General features: G+C 35.9%; 1 protein-coding gene across 8 annotated transcripts in view; it reads right to left on the reverse strand.

Moving 5' to 3' along the window:
- The window catches only part of LOC106029027 (chloride intracellular channel protein 4-like), an 81,471-nt gene that overhangs the window by 15,373 nt on the left and 40,116 nt on the right, over nucleotides 1-25,982 (reverse strand). For 3 of the 8 annotated variants that reach the window (XR_010049220.1, XM_063254608.1, XM_063254605.1), the window contains exons 3-4: nucleotides 14,595-14,676; nucleotides 13,617-13,808 (exon numbers count right to left, since the gene is read on the reverse strand). The exons of 2 other annotated variants lie outside the window; for them this stretch is intronic. The gene's annotated coding sequence lies outside the window, so the exon portion shown is untranslated. The remainder of the gene's footprint in view (nucleotides 1-13,616; nucleotides 13,809-14,594; nucleotides 14,677-25,982) is intronic. 3 more of the 8 variants (XR_010049221.1, XM_063254607.1, XM_063254606.1) reach the window with 1 other exon arrangement.

The raw sequence follows: 25,982 nt of genomic DNA on the forward strand, positions 1-25,982 counted from the left end.
TGGTAGCTACTATATTCTGTTAACTGTTCATCTAAATTTTGATTTAGATGCTCACATTTTGGTAATGATGACATTAACATATCTCTTAGATTGGGGCATTTGGGCGTTTTCTCTTTTTCTGTTACAAATAGTGCTACTATAAATTGCATATATATATATATATATATATATATATATATATATCCATATTTTTCCTATGAATGTTTGGAATGAGTCCTTGATATGGAATTGGTGGTTCAAAATGTAAGGGCTGATGAAATATTAATAAAGATGGACAGGTGCCCTCCTCTAGTGTTGTACTTTTATCTGCAAAGTATAGGAGTGCCAGTTTCTCCACAGCCTTGCCAGCAGAATCCAATTGTGACCCTCCTGGAGTTTTGCCAATCAAATTGGAGAGAGATGGTATTTTAAAGTAGGTTTAATTTATCTTTCTAATCATGAGTGAATTTGAGCATCTTTTTGTATCTTTAAATGCCATTTGACTTTATCCTGTGATCTGTCTCCGTCTCCCTGTTTGTCTCTATCTCGCCCATATATAGTCTGCCAGAAAAAATATGTATATACACTACAGGAAAAGAAAAATAGTATAATTTTTTTCAAAGGTGGTGTTACCTTCTATGGAGGGCCCTAGAGGATGGCCTTTTCGCAGAAAACCCACTACACTGCTGGCCCTGAGAGAAGAGTTTGAAAATGTGTGTGCAGCAATCTCAATGACCAAGGTTACTCAAGCAGAGATCACCGCACTAATAAATGTCTGGAAGCTGATGGCCACTACTTGGAGCCATCATTCTTTTTTTTTTTTAAGAGAATAAAACCAAGCAAAATAAAACAGAACAAAGCCAATCAAAACAAACCAGTGTAAGTGACACAGGACTTCAAAACAATACAAAATGACAATAGTTACCATAATGCCTCCTGTTGTCTTCAAAATAGCTGCAGATACCTTCAGACATAGTAAAACTCAAACAAAACAGAACGGGATAGAAACAATAAAAACAAAACAATGAATGCAATAAAGGACTTCAAAACAAAACAATAGTAAATCCAAAATGGCTACCATATCTTGTTGTTTTTGAAATCGCTGCCCAAGCCATTGCATATAATAAAATCAAACAAAACAGAATAAAACCCAACCCAGCTAGGCATTTAGCTCAGTGGCTCAAGTGCTTGCCTGGTAAGCTCAAGGTTGTAAGTTCAATCCCCAGTACCAAAACAAACAAACAAAAAAAAAAAAAAAAAAAAAAAACCCAGAAAATACTGTTTAAAAGGGGCTGAGGATTTAGCTCAGTGGCATAAGCACCTGCTTAGTAAGCACAAGGTCATGAGTTCGATCTCTGTTACAAAAATAAATAAATAAATAAAGTCCAACAAAACAATGAAAATCATAGAGGAGTTCAAAACAAAATAATAGGGAGTTAACAATGGCTATTACCTTCTGAAGGAGATCCTCCATAGATGCCACACTGTGTACCCCTATCCTGTGAATAGATGATCAGACCACCAGCCCCTAGACCTGCAAGGTCAGTGAAACACCAAACACCCCAAGACTCAAATTGCATTTCACCTCAATAGCCATCACTGCAGCCTGTGTTTCTGTGTATCAGCTGATCACTTATGGGGGGGGTGCAGTGAGGGGTTGCTCCTCTCCTTTCACACCTCGCATGCCAGAAGGGGCTGGGATGTGGCTGTCCTCCCACCCCACCCCACCCTGGGCAGCGGTGGCCCACACATGGCGCTGGTTTGCAGGGAGGGCTTGCCTCTCGTTCACTTCTTGTTCTCTTCCCCAACAGTCTGCGAATGGCGTTGACTCATGGGAAAGGCTGGGGTTTGGCTGCCCCTGTTGCGCCATCTTCTTACAATTATACAGGCCAGAGATAACTCATGTTAATCTCATGATGTCTCAATAAATTCAGTACTAAAATATTCATACAAGTTTTTCTTTTCCTAAATTGTGTATATACTTTTATATTCATTCTGCCAAAAAAAGTATATACACAGTTTAGGAAAAGAAAAACATATATAATATATGTTACACATGAATATAAACTATCCATATGTCCAGTTTTAAAATATTGCTTTTATTTTCAATACGAGTTCTTGAGACATTAGGATTATCTACCCTTTATTTATGAGAGGAGTTGCAAATATTTATTTCCCAAATATCACTTGTATTTTTATGTTGCTTTTAGGTTTTCTTTTGTTTTGCCATGCAGAATTTTTAAAAACACAATCAAAATAATCCACCTGTTCCCTGAGTCTGGGAACTTGTCACCGAATGTTAGGAAGAAATCCACACATTTTCTTCTTGTACAGTTTCAGTTCTCACCCATTTAGGAGTTATGCTGTGGGTGATATGCAGAAAGAATCCATTTTCCCTTTTGGCTATCTAGCTGTCCCAATGTTGCATATGAAAGAGCCTTTATTTTTCCACTCATTTCAGATGCTCCCCTTATCAAGATCTAAATTTCCATATGCAGTTATGTTTATTTCTGGATTTTGTTACATTCAGTTAATTGTCTATTCACTTGCCAATACAATTTTCTTCTGAGACATCTCACTCAGCTGCCTAAGATGGCCTTGAACTGGCACCACTGTGCCAAATTTTCTTTTTTTTTTTTGGCACTAGGGATTGAACTCATGACCTGAAGCTTACCAGGCAGGCACTTATGCTGCTGAGCTAAATCCCCAGCCCTCCGCTACAATTTTCTTCTCACTCTAGACCTTTTGTAATACATTTTAATATCTGACTTAATATCTAGTTTCCCCTTACTATTTTCTTTATTGGGATTTTCCAGAATATTTCTGCTTAGTTGTCTGTCCAAATAAATTATACAATTAATTTATTAAGCTGCAAGAAAAAAAAACTAATGATAAGTATACTATCAGAATAGATGCTTTGTAGTCAGGCATAGTGAAGCACATCTGTAATTGCAGTTTCTTGGAAGGCTGAAGCAGGAGGATCATGAGTCAACATTTCAAGCAACATAGCAAGACCACATCTCAATATATATATACACACATTTTATAATATGCATCTTTCTATCCAAATTCAGTATGACTTAGTTCATGTCTACTTTGGTATCTCTCTCTCTCTTTTTTTTTTTTTGGACCAGGAATCAAACTCAGGACCTTGTGCTTGTCAGGCACGTACTGAAGGGCTGAGCTACTGGCCCACTTTTGTATCTTCAAGGAAGATTTTATTCACATATGTTTTGTTTATTTTGTACTAATTAGATTTATACCTAGGTACTTTTGTTGCAGTTATAAAAGAGATCTTTATATCCGCCAATCAGCTATTCTTTTTATATGTGAATGCTATTGCTTTCTATATATTAACTTTAAACCTTGCCACTTTAATAAATTCTCTTAAGTATTTTGGTGGTTTTCAAGAGTTTTTTTTTTTTTTCAGTGAGTTTTTAAAAATTTTCCAGATATATCGTAACATAATCTGTAAATACAGAAAGTTTTATCACTTTCTAATTCTACACCTTTGGTAGATGGCAATTTCTTTTTGAAACAGAGTCTCGCTATGCAGTTCAGGCTGGCCTTGAGCTCACTTTGTAGCCCAGGCTGGTCTCGAACTCGCAATGATCCTCCCACCTCAGCCTCCCAAGTGCTGGGATTACAGATGTGAGCCACCATGCCCGGCTCTGGTAGATGACAATTTCGAAGTAGTTTTATGAGGCCAGTCTGAGGCCTATAGGGAGATCAAGGCCAGCATTAACAGCATAGCAAAACCTTGTCTCAAAAAAAAAAAAAAAAAAAAAATTGGCTTTACACAGTAGTGGTAATATTGGTCATCTTTGGCCTGACTTTGATAGATATTTCTCCACTAAGTAAGAAGTTGACTTGGAGGTTGAGATATAGTAATCTTTGGATGCATTTTAATTCCTAGTAAATTTCTTCAGGAATAGAGCAGAAACCAACCAGAATAGTTCAGGATGTTGCAGCTCAAAACTTATCACATTTCAAGTAACTATGATATAGAACAAAACGTTTTCTAGCCTTGATTTTTAAAGCTATTCATCAAAATACTTCAGAGAGGAGACAATTGTCATTAACGTTCTAATTTTTAATTTCAAGGGCCAGACATTTTTAACTGTCAGAGTTCCGATCCTGAAGGACAAGGGTGGAGGTTTTCTAATAAGCCACAGAGTAGTAAGATACAGGATATGACAAAAGTGTGGCTTCCTGCTACCTAAGAAGAGGAAGAAAGCCCTTTCTGCAGCTGTGGGGAAGAATGGGAGACATGCAACTACTATAGCTCCAGTAATAAACAAAACACGTTGGAGCAGGGGACAGGAGATAAAAGATCTCAGCTGGTTCAAAGGGAGAAGCTAAGAAAAGGAGTAAATGCAGGAATCGCTACAGGTAACTGTGCATTCATTCCAACAGCCCTGAAGGTGTAAAGGACAAAGTCCAAAGCCCACGCTTCTGTAAGTTCCAGTCAGGTTTAAAAGGCTAATACCAGACACTCCTTGTCTGGTGCTAGAATGAGTTTGTTATTAGTGTTAGGTTCTGCATTTCACAAATGAAAAAAAATGCTAAAGGAATCTGGAACAGATTCCATCAACTCTACAGGTTAAATATCTATTATTTGTCAGGTGCTAAGGACAAAAAAAAAATAAGATAGATCTCTTGAGATTATGAAGTTATCAGCGACAGTAGTTTATATAGACATATATCTGCAAATTTAAATACATGTACCCATATCTGCCCCTGCGCCCTGGAGATCAAATTTGATGGGTCTGGGAAGAATTCAAGTAATGCTCAATTCTAAATTTTTTTTGAATCAGTACTTTTCATCACTTATGTATCACTAGAGTATTAAGTAAACATTTAAAACTACAAATTTAAAGTTACAAGTACATAGGAGGAGAGTACATTCTTTTTGAATCATAAAACATATTGTGTTGAGTGTGATTGGACATGCCTGTTACCCCCAGCATTCTGGAAATTTGAAACAGGAGGATCACAAGTTCAAGTCTAGCCTGGGTAATTTAGTGACTTAGCAACATCCTTTTTCAAAATTTAAACAGGTTAGGGATACAGTTCGGTAAAAAGGCCCTATGTTTAATCTCTGGTACTGTAAAGAAAAAAAAAGTGCTTGAAGACAATTGATTTTTAGGAAATTTCTTACTAATTAGTCATGCTGTATTTGTGATAGGTTCCCGCTCATAAGACAAAGCTTCAAAAAATTCTTCAGTTGTACAAATCAAGATCCAACTATAGAGGTTTTTTAAAAATTAAGATAATCAGTATTTTGTATGTTTAGTAATGCTATAAAAAACAACTTTTAAGATTGAAATTTTGTGAAAAAAGTATATATATATATGCACACACATATTTGTGATGTAAATGTATGTATATAAAAAACATTGCTTTATATTTGCAAATTCTAAACCCCAATTTATTCTGATGCTTGGAAAAATAAAATCATTTATAAGATTTTCTTGTATAATGTTTTTTTTTTTTTTTACACTAAGGCCTCATTTTCATCCAGACTTCTCCCTGGAATCTTCTCCAAGTTTCATGTTCCCACCCTTGCCCACACCTCACGGTTTATTCGTATGAACAATAGTTGAAGGTGTATGTGTTGCTAGAGCATAAATGCCTGAGAAACTTGATCACAGAGACCAAAGTGAAGAATGATATTTTCAAATCTTGCTCAGATATGCTCTCCCCATTGGCTACCAAATCCTGATAACTTATTCTTACCACATTGCATTATGACTTATCAGGTTTTTTGTCTTTTGTTTTGGGGGGCACCGGGGATTGAACTGATGACCTCATACATACCAGGCAAGCACTTGAGCCCCTGAGCTAAATCCTCAGCCCTGTTACTTATCAGGTTAAGAATCTATCTCAGCTAGACTATGAGAAATTTTTGATCCTATTTACTAAAAACCTAACACAGAAGCAGATCAAGAAATGCTTAATGAATAAGTAAATGACTGAAAGTATATTTCCCATCTTCTTTTGGAGCTGTAGTTTAACCAGAAGCATTTAGAAAGAGTCCAGGTTTTGTGTCCTGAAGAATGGTTGTATAACCAACCTCTACCTCTGTTCTCTAGGGCTCGGATCTCTTTCTCTGTAAGCAGCTTCTTTGTACCCAAAGCAAAAGACCTAATAAGCAATAGAAGGATGGCAGTGGGAAGAAGCCTCTCTGTGCCAGAATCTGCTCTCAGGAAACCAACAAACCACATATCTGAATGTCAGTTAGTGTATCTGTGCTATCAAGACAAACAAGATAAAATGGATATTCTTCATGAATATCTGCATCAAAAAGCAATAGTTCCACACTTACCCATTAGGCCCATCCTATATTTTCCCCCTGGTCAGGCATAATGGCTTTTTTTCAAGTTAGTTTATTATCCAAAGGTTAACAATCTTTCTGAGATATCTTCAGCTGCTCCCTATCTAATTGCTTAAGAAAGGAGCCATGAAACTATCAAATATGGATATGGCCTAAGTGCTGGAGAAAATAGAAATAAGAGGCTACATTAGCTGCTCGGGTTTTGTCTAAGCAAATCTTTTCCACAAATAAAACCCAAGTTGTCAGACTCACTGTCTTAGAAACACCTGAGCACTTCTACGACAGAGAAAAAGAAATTACTTAAGTGGGGAAAACAAAGCAGTCAGCAATCCTAAAAGCAAGCAAGAATGGAGTCCAGCAAGATAAACTAAGGCAAAGAAGCACAGGTAAGTCTTCAAGTCCTTGCATCTCTGGACTAAAATCTGAAAGTAAGAATCAGTAAAAGCAACATCTGGGAACAAAGTTAAATTCTAAATCTAAGGCACGGTCTTGATCCTACTGGGTGCTGTGCACGCTTAAACCCTCAGGTGTTTACCACAATTAAAAAGGGTTGACTGCCAGTGAGCCCCTACCTTACCTATGCCAGTGCAGTGTACCAGAAGTTCTCTGGAAACAAGCTGCTTACATGAGAAAATAGGGCTATTGTGTCATGAACACAGAAGAGCTAATTGAACCGTGATCATGAACAACAAATCACATAGAATGTCATGTGACTATATCTCATTTTTAGCATTCTTGGCATTTGGTACTGTTTACATTTTTGTAACATATTTGATATGAAATACGTCCAGAGTAAAGAAATATCCCCTAGAAAACAAATCTGTTTCCATTTTGCATTTTCATCTTGACCCGCTCTCTAGAAGGAAACTGTCAGGAAAAAAAAAAAAAAACTTTATAGAATATCCTCCCATGGCTAGTGCCTTAGGGAAAGTTTTAGAGATGTATTCATTTAACAAATATTTCTCTGACACAAGAATGGTGTGATAGTAACTGGTAGGAAAAGGAAACAAAAAGTGTTGGGAGATGGAGAGAAAAAAGTCAAGCAGCCTCTCTGGGCTATGGAGTGAGAATAGGATTTGGAGTCAGAAGACTTCAACAGATCCCTGTTCTGCCACTTGCTAGTGCCTCTATTCATCTGGGGAGCAACAAGGATAATTATGCTATGTCATAAAGTGTTGTGAGACTTGAATAACACATTGTATATGAAAACATTGAGGTCTATATTTCGCATATGACAGGCATACAAAATTTTTAGTTTTCCTGCGGGGATTGCAACTTCGAGTTAGTCAATTAACCTCTTTGAGCTACAGCTTTGCATCTGAAAGATGGAAATACTTTCTATATTGTGCTAAAAATCAAATAAAAACTGTCAAAGCACTTTGTAAGCTGAAAAGTATCACTCAAATGTTAGTTATTGACACCCTACCAGATATTTAGGTATTTTTGTTTTGTTTTGTTTTGTTCTGTTTTTTGGCTTCTCAGTATATAACCTCCTATTCTATTGGGGAGATGGCAAGGTAGGTGGGGGAAAGGGTCCTGCACTGCACTATGGAAGCCAAAAAGGAGGAAATATTCCAGGATCCATGGCAAGCAGAGCACAGCCAGGCAGAGGATCTTGTCCGCACTTTGAAAGTTAACGGAAGAACAAAGACCCAGGGTCAGATTCATCGCAGCAGCTGCAGTGGCACTGGCGTGCAGCCTCCTGGAGGCACACGAGCTGGGGGTGCTGCCAACAGGAGCTGTGGCAGTGCCAGCGAGTGACCCATAGCAACTGCAACGGAGTGTCACACAGCCTCTGCCAATGGTGGAATCTTGGCTGTGCCTCATCTGGCTTGGAGCCTGTTCAGGTTGGCACTCCAGCCTTCCCTAGGATCTGTTTTGCAGATACAGAGCAATTTCTATTTTCATATAGTCATTTTTAAAAAACACAATTGGTACCTATGCAATCACATGAAAGATTCATCCCCTAAACCTACAGCATAGGTATTCAGGTTTCCAATGACCAGATCTTTACACATCTTTAGTTACTTAATATGTTGACTAAAACACAAAACAATCAGATCTCTTATCAGATGGGAAACAAAATCAATGTCCAAAATGTCTTCAGTTTGAAGCATTATATAGCTAGATGCCTATATTTTCTGAAGACCCTACACTGAATAGATGTAAAAGCAATGCAGATTAGATTTAGATTAGAATTTGCTTTGCCCTTTGTATCAAAATAACTCTGGAAAAAAATAAACAACAAAACAAAACAAAAACAAATCGAGCCAATCTATTTTGGACACCACAAGGAAAAATATCTAAACTTAATTTCTTCTACAAATTATCTTAAATGTTCTTAGAACAGTATTCTCAGCTTTTTTTTTTTTTTTTTTTCATTTTTGACTAATGAGAATTTCCTAATTTAATTGAAATTCTAACAGGAAAATAAATACTATAGAATAAATTTTTGTCAGATAAGGATTGTGCTATGGAGGACTACGATAGTACTATTTAGGGTTTATTTTCTTTCTTTCTTTTTTATTTATTTGCTGCCCAAGGACAAATATTTAACACCTACTTATAAGGCATATATCGCTGACATTGAGAATCTATTTACAATTGCTTTACAATTAAGGTCTTAGACAATCAACTAAGCTTAAAACAATGAATTGATGCTACCAATACTTCCTAGGAAAGTTATAAATAAGCACTTATTTGGGGTCTTAATTGAGTTATTTATAACTGAACTTTTTTTTGGTCAGGATTAGTCATCTCCTAATGTGTATAGTTTAAACTTTGCCTCTAGTTTACACTGACACGGACTGAATGAAACAGTAAGATTGTTTTGTTAAAACTGAGATTTCCTTCAAGTTTAAATTGCCTGACTATATTACAGGAAAGATAGAAAAATAGTGCCACATGGGCTGGAAAGGAAAGTTACGCTTACTACTATACCCTGTATTCACTACCGTACCCTATGTCTGGCTCATGGGATAAAGACGCAGGGGCTTCATTTCACATTCTGTAAACTCTCCCAACCTACTTAATCCTTGCCTTTGGCTTTAACTATAATTAAATTGCTAATCACCCTAAATCTCTATCACTAACGGACATCCCTTTCCTGACCTCTAGATCCATTATCTAACCTCCAATAAACATCTATATTTGGATTCCCTCCAAGCATTTTTAACTTGGTGTGCAACAAACTGAATTTGACATCTTAATTATATTTTATATGACCTATCACAATAAATGCCAATCAATTTCTCAAACCACAAATTTAAGAGTCATTTTAGATTTTTTCTTTTATCTTATTTTTCTTATCCGACCAATTTTACCTCTTAAACAGCTCTATAACCCCTGAGTCCATACAAATCATTTCTTTCTGAAGATGCTCTGAGCTCCGAAAAGAGCTCAGCTTCCAGGCTTGCCTCACTTGACTCTTCCTTCACATTTCACCTTGAATGTTCTCTTTTACCTTAATGAAAATAGAAACCACACCTCAATTTTTTTTAATGTTCATCGTCGTCTACATCTTTTCACTTGGCCTCATCTTCCCATTAGATTTCTGCCATAGTAACCTACATGCTTTCTTTCAATCTGCCTGTCCCCACCCTCCCAATTCACACTTTCCCATGTGAGGATGAGTGATTTTCCTGGGGGCCTTTGGAGAATCTATCTACCTACCTACCTTAGTCTTTAAGTGCTAGCCAATAACAGACATATCCATTCTGTGTTCATCCGTAAGATAATTTTTCAGGGGCAGACTCTGTGCATTTGAAAAAAGATGCTGCAGATTCGGAGGTAAATGTAATCCATGAAGTAATAAATCTCGTGTGGCAGTACCTATAAGCCAAATCACCCAATCCAGCTCCTATCTGGAATAAAACTACTTCTTAAAAAAGAATGCACTAAGTCCTCGCGCATTCTTCCTTCACACTTGATGGCCTTTCTCCACTTTTACATTTGGGAAACTTTTCTATTTCAGGCATCAGCCAAAATGCTACCCAGACAGACTAAAGGACTCCTTTTTTTGTTTCTTGAAAGTTACTTGAATGTACATATAGAAATAATTATTTAACATTATAACTACTTGTTTACATATTTGACTGTAGCCTGCAAATTAGTCCACAAAAGGAAATGTACCTTAATTCATTCTTAATTCCTAGCATTTAGCACTGGTATAGCAGAGCTACAGTAAATATTCAGTAAATATGTAAATAAATAAGCTTTCCATACATTGTCCTCAGAAGAATTTGGATTGTTCAAAAAAATCATGTTGAGAATATAATTACATGAGAACTAAAACTGGACTAAAAATAAGTGCAATCATTTTTTATAATGTATTCCAGCTTTCGTGAAAAGAGAATTATACTCCTTAAATGTGTCTTAAGTGAACACCGTCCAAAAGTAAATCAGTTCTATTTATAATTCTATAACCTTCCAAAGTAAGAAGTTATATATCATACACATAAAAAGAATGCTATTCTTCTCAGTCCTACTGAAATTTGTACACAATTGATTTTCACCCTTGCATTACTTGCAGTTTACAGATTACATAATACTGATCACGTCATTTTATAAGATCCAGTCACAGGAAACTGTTTAGAAAGAGTACAGTGTCACTCTAATTTCATAATATGAAACTATGGAATGAGAATATAGGCATCTATTGACATCAAATTTCAACTCTCTAAGAACCATTCAAATAAAAAATTTGATCTGTCCTAGGACAAAGGAATATTAAAACATAAAAATCATCTTGTAAACTTATTGAAGATGAAATTCAAATACAATAAGAATATAATTAAGTAAAAAAAAAGTCAGAAAAAACAAATAATAAGCATCAGAAATCAAGAAAAAACACCCTCCCCCATGAGATTAAAACATAAAATATAAGCTATTAGGTTCTTTTTTTTTTTTTTTTTTTTTAAGAGGAAAAAGAGAAAAACACAAAACAAACCAAAGCGGCGTAAGGGTACACGCAATACAGAACTACAAAAACAAAACAAAACAAAACAAAACAAAAAAACATAACAGTAAGAAATCACCTGCTAGTAGATTACACACTATCTTCTTGAAAATAGTTCCTCAAATCACAGTATCAAAGAACACAAGGTGGACATTCAAACAGGGAGACTGCAAACAGCTGTGTTCAATGTTCCAAAAACATTGATATAGTCAGCTATTTAACACCCCCAAACACACTTGCTGTTATATCCATTAGAGCTCTTTTTCTTTTTTTTTTTTCCCTCTCTTTTTTACAACAAAATTTACACATCTTGGATTTTATTACTCCTTAGTGCTTATTACTTTCTTTGGGGGGGGGGAAGAATACAGTCAAATATGGCAAAACAAAGCTGTCAGTCAATACCAAGGATAGACATAGCACATGGTGTAGAACAGAGTACAAGTTTATCAACAATGGTTATCAACGTTGTCCCTTGTTTCCTTAAAAAGAATTGTCTATCTCAAAGCTATTAGGTTCTATGCTTCTTCAGAGGTTGAACATATGTTTGGTCTCAAGAAGAGTTCAGCAAATTCCTATTAATTTGCCAGAGATTTATAAACATCAATAAGCTGAAGTCTTTATTAAGCTCTTAGCTTAATTATTGCTTATTGGCAGAAACGAGATGGAGTGTACATAAAAAGTCAGTAAGTCATAAGCAATCATAAGTAATCCTGACATTTTAGTCAGTCTCCTTCCAGTATGTAGCAAGATGCACATCAACTTCAATTTCAGTTCAGTCTTAGCGGCCTTGGAATTTAACATTTTGTAAGTTAGTATGTGTTTTGGGTGGAATGTCTAGAAAACAGTGAGTCCAATAATTCTATAGCAGAAAAGGAGTATTCTGAAGGCAGAAAGGCTATAGTCCAACATCAACTAATGGAATCATATTCATTCATAGTTTTAGTAAAATCAAGTAAATAGTAAATGTCCAAAGCTTTTCATTGAGACCAGAGTTACAGCTCAGTGGTAGAGTATATTCTTGGCATGTGTGATATCCTGGGCTTCAGAACTGGGGGGGAAAAAAACCTCTAATTGAGAGTTGTTTATCAATCATTTAGGAAATAGGAAATCTATTTCACACACTTTCATTTACCTTCAGCCTATTTTTTTTTAAAAGTACTATCTAAATATGTAATACTAACACGCCATATAGAACTTCAGACGGATCCACTACCCTTCATTTGTAAATTTAGAAAATCAAGGGACCCAGCAAATGAATAAAATCTATACTTCTGTGGTTTTATCTGATTCTTACCTTATGTGACTTTTCCTCTGAATTTTCTTCAATCACTTGACAGACTAAATTCACATTCTTTTATATTTACTATACCCAAAACTTCTTTCCCACATAATGAGAGTTTTTGTCTGCTGACCTGGGCATTCTTGCCAAATCAGGCACTTGTAGTGCGAATGTCACATTTGATGGTAAAATTAAACCAGTTTTGAATCATTAGTAACCCAATGTAGATGACAGAAGAAATCTATTCCTCAAAGCACATGAGGAGTATTTTTTAAAGGTTTGAAAGTTTTCAGAGTAAAATATAATAGTCCTATTTTATGCTACTTTGATCCCTTGTTTAATCATGAACACACACTCTCAGCTGAAAATTATGAGGTAAGAAATAATTGTTATTCCTGGAACCTGAGTTATAATTATTAGGATACAGGAACAAAAGTTAATTTATGGTGCTTCCTTTTTATAAAAAGATAGCAAACTTTTCCAGCTTGATCTCATGTTCTTCCTTTTAACTTCAACAGGTTAGTTTCCTAAATAAACAGGGGTAAAATATTCTGTATAGAAAAATGTATCTGTTTTTTTCAAATGCTTCCAGAAAGCGCTCTCTCATTCCCTAAACTAGGAAGATTCCATTGACTGTATCACCAGTTGTCTTCCTGAGGTCCCAGAAGCACGGAAACCTACTGGAAACTAATTCCTATATGGAATTAGTCAAAATTATAAAATGTAGAAGAATGCTTTAGGTCCAATAAACCCACACAGCTCCCGATATGTGAGTGTGACTAGGTAAGTTTGAAGGCTAATCACATTCATCTTGCCAAGAAAATAAATCAGAACCAAAGGAGCAGCTCCTGAAGGATCTGGCTCTCCATGTCCCCTGGGGTTGACAAGAAAAAGACTTTTTGTCAATTTTTACCTTGACCAAAGGGTTTTTTTGCAATAGCCAGAGATAAAAGTGGAAAATACAGTAGGAATATGGGAGAGTGAATATTATAAAAACCCAGATCTGTACTAGGCAGATGACATTAAAAACCAATTTTAAAAACCCAATGCAGAAGATACTTCACCTTCAGAATATTAACAGGCCATGTTCTAGGAGATTCTGTTGTGAAGAAATTCAGTCTTCTCTTAAGTGATGTTATGGGAGACTGCAGGGTCTAACTTGATCCAAGCAGGTTCTGGTAGCTTCCTATGCCGAGATTCACTGCTTAGAGTCCAGTAGCTGTCTTCTTGCGCCCCATCTCAGCTTCCAAAATATTCTACTTAAAAGAAGTCATGTCACTTAGCTCAGAGCCAAAGAAACAAACAAAACAAAAATAAAACAAAGAACAAACTCAGAAGCAGAACGCTAAAAGGTTGACCACTATTGGGAGAAATGTCACAGATGACAAGTCAAAAATGAGTATATAGGGCTGGGGATTTAGCTCAGCAGCTCAAAGCACTTGCCTAATGAGTTTAATCCTGGTACAAAGGGGGAAAAATGAGTATATACATAAATTGTCAAGATAAATGGTGGTCATTTAAAAAAATACAGTTGAATAAAAGTTCACATTTAGGGCTGAGGATTTAGCTCAGTGGCATAAGCATCTGCCCGACAAGTGTGAGGTTGTGAGTTCAGTCCCTGGCACCAAAAAAAAAGAAAAAGTTCATAGTTAGCACTAAGCCAAATCCAATTAAGTAAATAAATAAGTAAGTCTTAAGTGAAAAGTAAAACTATTAAAGCAGTAGAAGAAAACAGAGGATAATGTTTCCAAATCTCAGAATAAGGATGGTGTTTAACAGTGAAGTGCTGAGTATAAAAAGCCAAGAGAGGCGCTCAAGCACCCTGAAATCCCCAGCTGCCTCAGCCCAGTCCTGAACCCAAGCCCTGGCCTTCTAGGGTCCACTGGTTCTGCAAGGCTTACTTTGGCCTCCATCAGACCAGGCTCATGAGGGCCCCGCCCTGCTGGCACTGATGAGGAGCAACAGAGAATCAGGGCGGGTTAAGGATCCATTCCTGTGTTTCTGAACCCCCAGGCCTCGGCTGATGGCGGTTATGAACATACCTGCTAATGAACACAGCTGCTGTGTTCCTCTCTGTCTGGCCCCAGGGGCTCATGCCCTCCTCCATGCGCAGTCATCAGACTGCTGGGAAAAGAACAGCGGGATTTATGAAATGGGTCTCTGTGCCCTCCTCATTGTTACCATAATGTTCATATTGTGTCAAGAAAAAAGAGCCACATAAAGAGAGTATGACAGGATAGTTACTGCTTTCTTCATTGTTATGACTCACCCTAACTCTAACCCTTACCCTTACCCTCACCCTACCCCTAACCCATTGGCATCTGAGGTGTGTTAATCTGGCTCACTGCTGCTAGAAGACTCATTTATGCATCTCCCTATCATGAATAAAGTGGTTGAACTCTTTCTATCTTACAGTGGGATTTTCCCCAGTTTTGGTGATGACATCAGTAAGTAATACCAACAGACTTCAGGGGACTTAATTTACTGCTGGGGATTGTGTTCTTCAAGAAAGGTGGCACTGTTCCATTGCCCATGCCACTGAGTATCTGCCTGGGGCCACAGTAGCTGCAGTGCATTACCATGTTGTGTGCAAAAACCTTTACCAAAGTGCATGTGGTCCCCACTAGTTATCCAAACCAATATTGTCTCTATCATAGCAGTGGGGATGGGTAAGAACTGAAATTTGCGTGGAGGGAAAACAAACAACTGTGCTGAGTTTCTTTATATCATCTGACTATACCTACAGTGCAAATGTAAACAGTGTGTTCTGAAATTTGCCCCCTCAGAGAAAACAAGGTAGAGAATTATTCATTCCATTCTAGCCACAAAGGTCATGAATAGGATAGGCCAAATAATGTTTACAAGCCCAAATTTTGCATTTTAACTTTACAGATTTTACTACATGATTTTTCTAAATTACTGGGTCAGGCTGTAAAAGTCAATGCAATGAGAAAACTTTGTTTTTAAGAAAAAAATGAGTTTATCACTTTCCCATTACTCTGTAAATAATAATGGACAGAATTCATACTACTTTTTACCATGTTTTATCTCGGTGTAACGTGAATGTTTTAAATAGAAACTTAAGGTTTCTGTCAATTTTTTAAAAATATGTCATGGGGGGCTGGGGATTTAGCTCAGCGGCATAAGCGCCTGCCTTGCAAGCAGGCAGTCGTGAGTTTGATCCCTGGTACCGATAAAAAGGAAAAAGACAAAAAAAAATGTCACGGACATGCATCTCTGCAGTTCCTCATTCATATTGTGAATTTTTGCAACAAGTGGTCAACATTCCACAAACAAACCTATCTCTTCTAATAGTTTTATGAAATGTGGAGAAATTGCCAATTTTTGAAAACTGAGTTTTCCAAACTTTTCTGCTGCCTGGAGCTCTGAATGTAGTGCTGCTTTGAGCTGTACACTGGAGCTAGTTTGGTTTACCAGTGATGGAAAAGTATCATTAACTTTTTCAAAAGATCCACCTTTCCCTCATACCTTTGCCACATTTGCTTCAGGGTTTCTTTCAATAATTAATGAGTATTCTGTCTGTATTCTAACAGTCTTCTTGTATTGGCCATCTGCTGAAAACACCTCAAGAGCATTACCAGAGTGGAGGCCATGCTGGCTATGGGAGAAGCAAAGAGTAAGTCATACACACAACTCCTCCCGCTCAGGGTGAGCCAGCAGAGACCGCACCAGCCAGGGGAGAACCAGGAAGCAAGCCACCACCTCCACACCCCCGTCCTACCCAGAGCCAGCCCCCATCCCCTGCCATAAGCAACTGGCTGATTCAGCGGAATACAGGCTGAGAAGATAACAACCTAATGCTTGTATTATTTGATAGACTTTGCAAGCCTAATGCTTGTAGTCTGACCAACTATTTAGAGGGTAACAATATGCAATATAGTAACTATGGTGAATTCTCTACTGTTTTATTTTTGAAATTCAGTGTTGGGTTTTCACTGTTTTGTTTTGTTTTGTTTTGTTGTTCTATCCCTTTAAAATAAAAAATAGATAAGTAAATAAAAAACTAGCATTGTGAATCTCAGTGAAAGTTTGGTGCCATGTGGTAAAGTCATTGTCACTTGGCTTTACGGTACCTGTTTGATATGCTGGGGGTTTTTTTGTTTGTTTGTTTGTTTTTTGTACCAGTAATCAAACTTAGGACCTTGAGCTTGGCAGGCAGGTGTTATGAGCTATAGCCCCTGCCTGATAAGCATTTTAAATTGTGGAACTAGATGCATAACTTCACATATCTGCTTTTCTTCTGCATCTCTTAGTATATTGGGGGTTTGGGGTATTTTTTCATAGAAAAAGTCTTTAAAGTATTCTTTGACAAGTAGAAGTTCATGTCTATGAGAAACTCAGTTATATACTGACTCAGAAGAGTGATATATATGTAATGTATATGTTATATATAAGTAGTTTTGTTTCTTATATTAAGCTTACCATATGGACTTTCATTGATTAATCTCTCTTGTTCATATTTTGAGAAATGAAATAACCTTGCCTTTAGATCAGGTACCCATAATTGCCTGTCTTTCTAGTAATGGGCTTACTAATTGAAATTGTCAGTTGACAGTAAGCTTATTAATTGAAATTTTATATTAACTTAGCTTTAAAGAAAACTCATTCTGTGTATATACTTAGAACTTTCTTTGATGAGTTACAGGAGAAGAAGAGCAGAACAATTGACACTTGCTGGTGAATTCTTAAAAAGGCAGGGTATGTAGTGATGACACAAGACCACCCCTACATACATGATTCTGAACATCTGGATACCTGTTGTTTTACTGTGCATGCTTTACTTTTACTAGTCAAGGGTTTGTGGATTCATTGAAAATCTGCTTGAAAGTAACACCATCAAAAACACTAAAATGCATGCAAAATATTGTACTGTAGAGTAAAATAAAATTGTTACTTGGATTTTAAAAAAAGAATAAAAAAGAAATCTAACACTATCAAAAATATCTGCATGACAAAACACCATAAGCAGGATAAAAAGTAAAACAAAAATATTTATAATTCATATCTTAGATTATACAAAGATGTTTCTAAACCTGATCTTATTTTCTAAATCTGATTCTAAAATGATTTGATTACTGTTAATTATTTTAAAGTTTTGACAATTTTTTAATTAGAAAATGACAATAAAATTTTATTGTTTGTTAAATCTTTTTTTTGGGGGGGGGGTGTCTTTTTCGTTTTTATCGGTACCAGGGATCAAACTCACGACTGCCTGCTTGCAAGGCAGGCGCTTATCCCCAGCCCCCTGTTTGTTAATCTTTCAAAAATGTACAAAACAGGCCAGGAATTTAGCTCAGCAGTGTAAGTGCCTGCCTGGCAAGCGCGAGTTCGTGAGTTCCATCCCCCATACCAAAAAGGAAAAAAAAAAGTACAAAAATATACCAAAAGGAAATAAAGAAAATAAGATACCTCTTAAATATTTGAAAATGTGTTTTAACCTCACTCATAAGAAGAAAAATGTAAGTTAAAACTATATTGATAGTATTTTGAATAGGTATTCCAAAAATCAATAATATAATGTTTTTGAGTTTTGTGGAGAAAAAGGCATTCACGAGCACTGTTCTTGGGAGTATTGATAAACTCCTAAGAAAATGTTTGTTGGGATTTAGCAAAATATAAAATTCATGTGGCCTTTCCCCAGTAGTTGTGCTTTCGTACGTTTATTCTATGATAAATTTGAACGCATGCAAAATATCACATGTAAAGTGTTATTTACTGAACCATGTAAAGATTCAATAAAAAATTACAGCATATTCATAAAATTGCCTGTACAAAACATGAGCACTCTTCATGAAACAAACTTTTTTTTTTTTGTCTTTTTCCTTTTTAGGGGGTACCGGGGATCGAACTCATGACTGCCTGCTTACAAGGCAGGCGCTTATGCTGCTGAGCTAAATCCCCAGCCCCATGAAACAAACTTTAAGACACATTATTTTATTTTTTAAAATTTTATTTTAAAGAGGATAAAACTAAGGAAAATAAAGCAGAATAAAACCAATAAAAAATAAATCAGTATAAGTGATACAGGATTTCAAAACCTTACAATACCAACAATAGTCACCATAATGCCTTTTGTTGTCTTCAAAATAGCTGCAGATACTTTTGAACAGAGTAAAAAGCTGAACAGAAACAGAATAGAATAGAAACAATAATGCCAAAACAATGAATGCAATAAAGAACTTCAAAACAAGCCACTAGTAAATCCAAAATGGCTACCATAATATGTCTTGTTATCTTTCAAATAGCTGTTCATGCCACCAAGTCTAACATAATCAAACAAAACAAAAGAGAACAAACCCAACCCAACAAAACAATGAGAACGATAAGATTTCCTTGCAGAGATTGCTTCCCGGTGAGGCCTGGATCTTCCCACCCTCCACCCCTACAGGCAATGAATGACAGACTCACTGAGAGAGGCTTGATGCCTGGCCTGAGATGCCAGGTGAGAAACCCTCATGGTGAGGACTCTGGTCTCCCCCTAACCTCCTCCCACCCACAGTCAAAGAATGGTGCAGACTCATGGACAAAGGCTTGGGTGTGGCTGTGGAGACACATTACATTTTAAGAATTTTAAAAATTTTTATAGTGAAAATAATTAAAAGTGTGTTATATGCATGTACAAATGTCAAAATTAAGCCAGTTAATCTGTATAATTAGTAAGCAAAAATTTATATATACACATATTTTTTATTTTTATTTTTATTTTTATTTTATTTATTTATTTATTTTTGGTATCAAGAATCAAACTCAAGACCTTGTGTTTGCCAGGTAGGCACTATACAGCTGAGCTACACCCTTGGCCCTACATATAATTTTTAAAATAGAATAGAATAGATGGGTGTGGTGGCACACACTGGTAATCCTAGCACTTGAGAGGCTGAGGCAGGAGGATCTCAGAGATGTCAAGGCCAGCCTAGGCTATATAGAGTGTTCAAGGCTAAGCTGAACTACATAAAAAGACACTGCCTCAAAAAAAATAAAGTAATAAAATTATATAAAATTAAATTAAATGCTATGCAAAGCCTAATCAAATTCATCTCAACTTAATTTCCATACAGCCTGAGGAATATTTTTCCTTTCTCCAAAGGCTCCATTATGCATTATTAAGAGAAAAAGCATGTAAAATAATGTTACATTTGGGCTAAACAAGGGGAAGATATATATTCACATTAATATAAAAAATGTTCTGCAAAATTAAAAAAAGAAATTCACTACTGCAGCTAACTTTATGATGGGAAATAGATTTCATGAATAGATGGAAACAGGCAGAAAAGGAATCTTTATTATTATTATTTTAAATAGGATAAAACAGAATAAAACCAATCAAAACAAACTAGTGTAAGAGATACAGGCTTCAAAACATTATGAAAGCAACAATAGTTGCCATAATGTCTTTCAATGTCTTCAAAATAGCTGCAAATAAAACTTTAGACATAGTAAAAATCAAACAGAAAAGAATAGAATAGAAACAATAAAAACAAGACAATGAATGCAATAAAGGACTTCAAAACAAGCCTACAGTAAATCCAAAATTGCCACTGTAATATATTTTGCTATCTTTGAAACAGCTGTTCCTGCCATCAGATTTGACATAATCAAACAAAACAAAAGAGAATAAAACACAACTGAACAAAACAATGGAAACAGTATAGGACCTCAAAACAAGACCATGGGGAATCAATAATGGCTGCAGTGCTCAGGAGATCCCTCCTAGATGCCACACTGTGTACTGCTATCCTCTGAACCTCTGATGAGACCACTGGCCTTAGACCTGCAATGTTAGGAAAAAAGCACCACAAGCATCCCATTGCATTTCACCTCCATAGCTATCATCACAGCCTGTGCTTCTCCAGATAAGCCAATCGCTTATGGCAGGGGAGGAGGATGTGTTGGGTGTTGGTATTTCTTGTTTGCCAGCCCACGTGCTGGAAGGGGTTGAGGAAGGGCCATTCCAGTCTGGCAACAGCCCGTACATGGCGCTGGTTTAGACTGGGCTTGTTTGCTGGTGTGGCCTTGTTTTCTCTAGCCCTGGTCCGTGAAAGGCACTGACTGACGGGGAGAGAATAGGGTCTGGCTGTTTCAGTCCATGAATACATTTTATTAATCCTGTTCAGAAAATTTCCTAAATGTGACTGAGTCCATCTAAAAAATAAAAATTTTAGAATCATAATTAATTTTTGTGCAGTGAAAGATTTCTTATTGTTCATAAGAAGAAAATAAATAAATTTCTCATTTTTAGTTCAGGGTACTGCCTCAGACTTAAGCCACAGTTTTTCTAAATGTACAGATGATTAGATTATAAAAAACCAATTCTTAAATAAATATTTATTTATAGTTTATAACTATATTTATAGCTATAATCTAGTACATAAATTTGTAATTATAATGTAAATAATATATGACAATAGTACCATATAATTATATGTAACTATATAATTTAGAGCTTATAACACATTTTATATATACATTTATCTCCATAAATACAGTCAGATCTCTGTATCTTCAAGTTCTACATCCTCAAATTCAACAAGCTACAGATCAAAAATATATTTTTAAAATAATTATATTTGAGGGCAGAGACATAGCTCAGTGGCTCAGTGCCTGTCTTCCAAGCTCAAGGTTCTGAGTTTGATTCTTGGAAGCAAAAGAAATCATGTCTGTACCAAATATGTGCAGGCTTTTTATTGTCATTATTTCCTAAGCAATACAGTGTAACAGCTATTTAAATAGTGCTTATATTCTATTCACTATTATAAGTAATCTAGAGATAAAGTATACAAAATGATGTATTTGAAGTATATGCAAATACTATACTATTTTTATAAAAAGAGACTTGAATATTATTAAATTTTGATATCTGCAGAGGGTTCTAGAACCAATCTATGTGGATGCTAAGGGATGAATGCATACGTACACACAGGCACACACACACACTTCAGATTTACCGACAAAGCTGTCAGCCAAGAAATACTTACAAAAGTTTAATTAATTAATCATTGAAATAATTTCTCTTTCATTTTATTTTAATCTGAGAAATGGCCTATGTCCCCAAAGGCACTTATGATATTAATTCATGTGATTCATGCTGTTGTAAAGCTGAAGATGTTGAGACCGTGTAGGGCTTAGCGCTGTTGAGAGGGGACCACAAATTTATCCAGCTCTGATTGCCCTTCTCTGCATATTGCCATGAAGCCTTTGCACAAATATACTACCTGTGTAAAGCAATCATTGCTATTCCACTCAGAGCCTTTTCGTATTTTGTGATTTTGAATGATATGAATATATTACCTATACAAAAAATTAAGTTGATTTTAATGACTCATTTTTAAAAATTAGTGTGAAAGTTCTTGTTCAAGCTAACTGACTGAGCATAAATTTCCCATTTTTCTCATGACCCAATTAAATTCCATGAATAATATAAATGAAATAAATTCATGAAATAAAATATGCTTGCTATAGGTTAGGAACCATGTTTTTCTAGAAATTAGAAAGAAGATAGACTTAAATGGTCAGATAAATTAGAATGTAATAAATCAGGATTCCAAATACCACAGATGAGGTGGAAGTCATCCTTTTGAGTAGCTTTCTAGAGAGATCTAAATTCACAGTCATCAGGTATAAAAGATGGGAGTCAGCTGGGCTAATGGTAGAAATTTTGAGGAACAATTAATCTCCCTACCTCCCTCTTAAATGAAGAAAACTAATCACAGCATTTCATATCCATTGAGTGTGATTTTTAGGATTTTTCAAATCAGAAAGGAATTTAAACTGACTTTCAGGGTCAAAAAAGAGAACTTCTAAGCATGCATTCTGGACCTTAGAGGGCTCTGGGACACTGATTGACTGAACTCAGAGTCAGCTCCATCCCAAAACATCATATACTCTTGACTTCTTTGCAATTGCCTGCCTGCATATGATTGTCAAGGATGGCTGCAAGTGCCCAAGCTAGTCATGTGGCCTGAGAGCCATCGTTGTCAGGGCAAAAGGCTGTTGGATAATCAGACCTATGTAACTGTAAAGCAAGCTCAGACTGCCTAGCTATTGTAATCTTAAATATAAAGAATCAACCAAATGTTTGGGGAAGCTAACAGCGTAGGGGAGAAAAAGGTCAGGATCAAAAAGCAGCAAACACACAATAGGTTAAGAAGGAAGAGATATGATACAGGAAACAAAAAAGAACTTTCAAATATTAAAAACAGTATTATCAAGGACATGTAAGAGGATAAAGCAAGACTACAACATGAAATGACTGCTATTTACAAGAATCAATATGAGAATAAGAAAGAGGCTTTAAAACATGGTTGTTAAAAGGAAAAAAAACCCAGAAAATCTAAGTAGGAGATTTAATGAATGAAGAGGGCTAAAGAGAAAATTGGTGATCTTGGATAGAAAACTGTGAAAATGTTAAGATATTACTAAAGAAGAAAGTGGAAATAAATGCAAAGGAAAAAAATATGCATTCTCTGCCTAGGAAAAAATTCTCAGAATAACGTTTAACAGTTTGCTAATGAGTATGAAAGACAATACCATACCTAGTCGTATACTTGTAAAATTGTCAAATTTTGAATACGAAGAAAAAAGCTAAAATATCTCGGTGTAATTAAAAACAGAAAAATTAAAAAGTGGTTATCTATAGTGGAAACAGAATTAGGCACCTCAGTAATAAATGTGAATTCCTACAGAAATTTTTAAAAATGATTTTGAATCTGAAATTCCATGTTCAGTTTAGCTATTAGTCAAGAATGAGGAAAAACAATGACATTTTCAAGCTTACTATAATAACCAAAGTTTAGTAAACTTTTTAAAAGCATGGAGTCCCTTGCAATTATCAAATTATTCATTTTATCTTTACAATAACCCAATTAATCTGGCAGTTTTATTATTCCAGGTTCTACAAATGAGAAAGTAGAATCCGAGAAAAGTTGAGAAACTTGCCAAACACCACTACCCTCATGGAGGGCAGGAGTGGGCCTCAGTTCCACAAAGTCTGATTACAGAATCTACACTCTCAGTTACTAATGCCTCTCTGAAGGCATTCACACAATGTGCGGGAAAAAATATTTGAGGATGTACTACAGTAAAATGACAAATTCAAGAAAGAGGAAAAGATAGGCTCCAGGAAACACCCGAGAGTCCAGATGACAGTTTGTCTTGGAAATTAAAGTAGGAAATCAGAAGATTCCATAAAGAATGTCATCAAAAAGAAAGGAGATACTATTGTACAAAATGTATAAGTGAAACCCAGAAGTTCTTTTTCTTTTTTTTCTTTTTTTGATACTGGGGATCAAACTCATGACCTTGCGCTTGCCAGGCAGGCATTTATGCCACTGAGCTAAATCCCCAGCCCCAACCCGGAAGTTCTTCATAGTAAAATAATGGAGTCTACTTCTCTAGTCAACAAAAACAATAAAAGGAAGGCAGTGGGGAACTAAATTTTAAGCTACTTTTTATGGAATTAAAGAAGACAATGTTTGGAACACTTTCATTTTTTTAAACTAAGTTTATCGGTATATTTTGGGTATGCATAATAACCACATTCATCACAGGGAAAGGGTACATGTACAGGACACATCTTCATTCTCTTTTTTCCCAATTCACCTAACCTCCCCTCACCCCATTGTTATTTACAAATGCTTTGTTTCCATCTTTTCTCTTTTCTCATTTTTCTTCCTTTCCCCATCCCCACCTCCCTAGTTCCTATTCTCATTGAATATTTTCTTCCTGTTTCACAATAACTATTATACATGTTGGTCCTTATTTATACTCTCAGCTTCTTACAATACAGCATTTACATCTGTATGTCTGGTGTATTTCATTTAGGAGTATGGTCTCAAGGTTCATCCATTTACCTAAAATGCCTCAATATTATCCTTCTTTATGGATCCATTGTACAAAAAAAAACCCATACCTTCTTTATCTATTCATCAGTTGATGGGCATTTGGGCTGTTTCCAACATTTGGCTATTATAAACTGTGCTGCTGTAAACATGAGCTTACATATATTGCTATGGTATGAGGCTTTTAATTCTTTCAGTAATATATATCAACAAGAGTAATAACTGGGTCCAATGGAACCTCTAGATTTAGTTTTCTGAGAAATCACCACACTGGTATTCACAGTAGTTGTACCAGATTACACACCCACCAACAGTGAAGTGTTCCTTTTTCCCCACAGTCGCACCAGAATTTGCTACTGTTTGATTTCTTGATACTAGCCATTCTTTCTGGAGTGAGATGCAATCTCAGCATTGTTTTAATTTGCATCTCTCAAATGGCCAGTGATGTTGAACATTTTTTCATACATTTATTTACCATTTCTACTCATTTGAGAAGTGTCTACCCACTTCGGATGTTCGTTTTTGATTGGGTCTTTAAATTTGGGGTGTCTAATTTTTTTCAGGTCTGCATATAGTCTAGATATTAACCTTTTGTCAAAGAACAGCTGGCAAAAAATTTTCCCACACTGTGAGTTTTCTTTTCATTCGGTTAGTGATTTCTTTTGCTGTGCAAAAGTTTTTTAATTAAATGAGATCCCAGTTCTGGATTCTTTGTGATAGTTCTTGTGCAATCGGGTTTTGTTCATAAAGTCTTTGCTACACAGATGTCTTCACAAATTTACCTGTTCTCTCTTCCGGCAGATTTAGTATTTCTGTCTAAATATTTAGATCTTTGATACATTTTGATTTTAGTGTAGTGCTTGGTGAAAGATGTAGTTCTAATCTTCAGCATGTAGAAAGCCAGCTTTTCCAGAGTCTTTCCTTAAGAGGCAATCTTTCTTCCTATGAAGGTATTTGGCTCTTTTGTCAAAGTCAGGATGGCTGAGTGTGTTTGGAGTTCTTTCTGCATCGTCTACTGTATTCTAATGAACCTTAGGTCTCTTATTTTGCCAGTACCATGCTGTTTTTATCACAGTACATTTGTAGTATAATTTCAAGTCAGGGGTTTAGGCCTCTTCTGGTTCTAAATGAATTTTAGGAATATTGTCTCTTATTCTTTGAGATATGCTATTGGAGTACTGTTTGAGATTGAGTTAAACAGGAAATATGGCCATTTTCACGATACTGATTCTTCCTACACAAGAACAAGGGATATCTTTCCATTTTCTAATATCTTCTTTAATCTCCTGTTCCAGAGTACTGTAGTTTTCAATGTAGAGATCTTTCACTTTCTTCATTAAATTGATTCCTAGGTATTTCATTTTTTATACTATTGTGAAAGGAGTTGCTTCTCTAATTTCTCTCTCAGTGAGGTTGCTATTTGTGTATAGGAAGGCTACTGATTTTTGAGTGTCAACTTTGTATATAGCTATGCTATTAAGTAAATTTGCTTAGTAAGTGTGGAAGTCTTTTGGTGGGGTTTTGGGAGTATCATGTCTCTTCAAATACTGATAGTTTAACTTTTTAAAATAT

Source organism: Cavia porcellus, unplaced genomic scaffold (assembly GCF_034190915.1).
Source record: "Cavia porcellus strain 051 isolate PalLab524CR breed Dunkin Hartley unplaced genomic scaffold, mCavPor4.1 scaffold_8, whole genome shotgun sequence".
Taxonomy (NCBI): domain Eukaryota; kingdom Metazoa; phylum Chordata; class Mammalia; order Rodentia; family Caviidae; genus Cavia; species Cavia porcellus.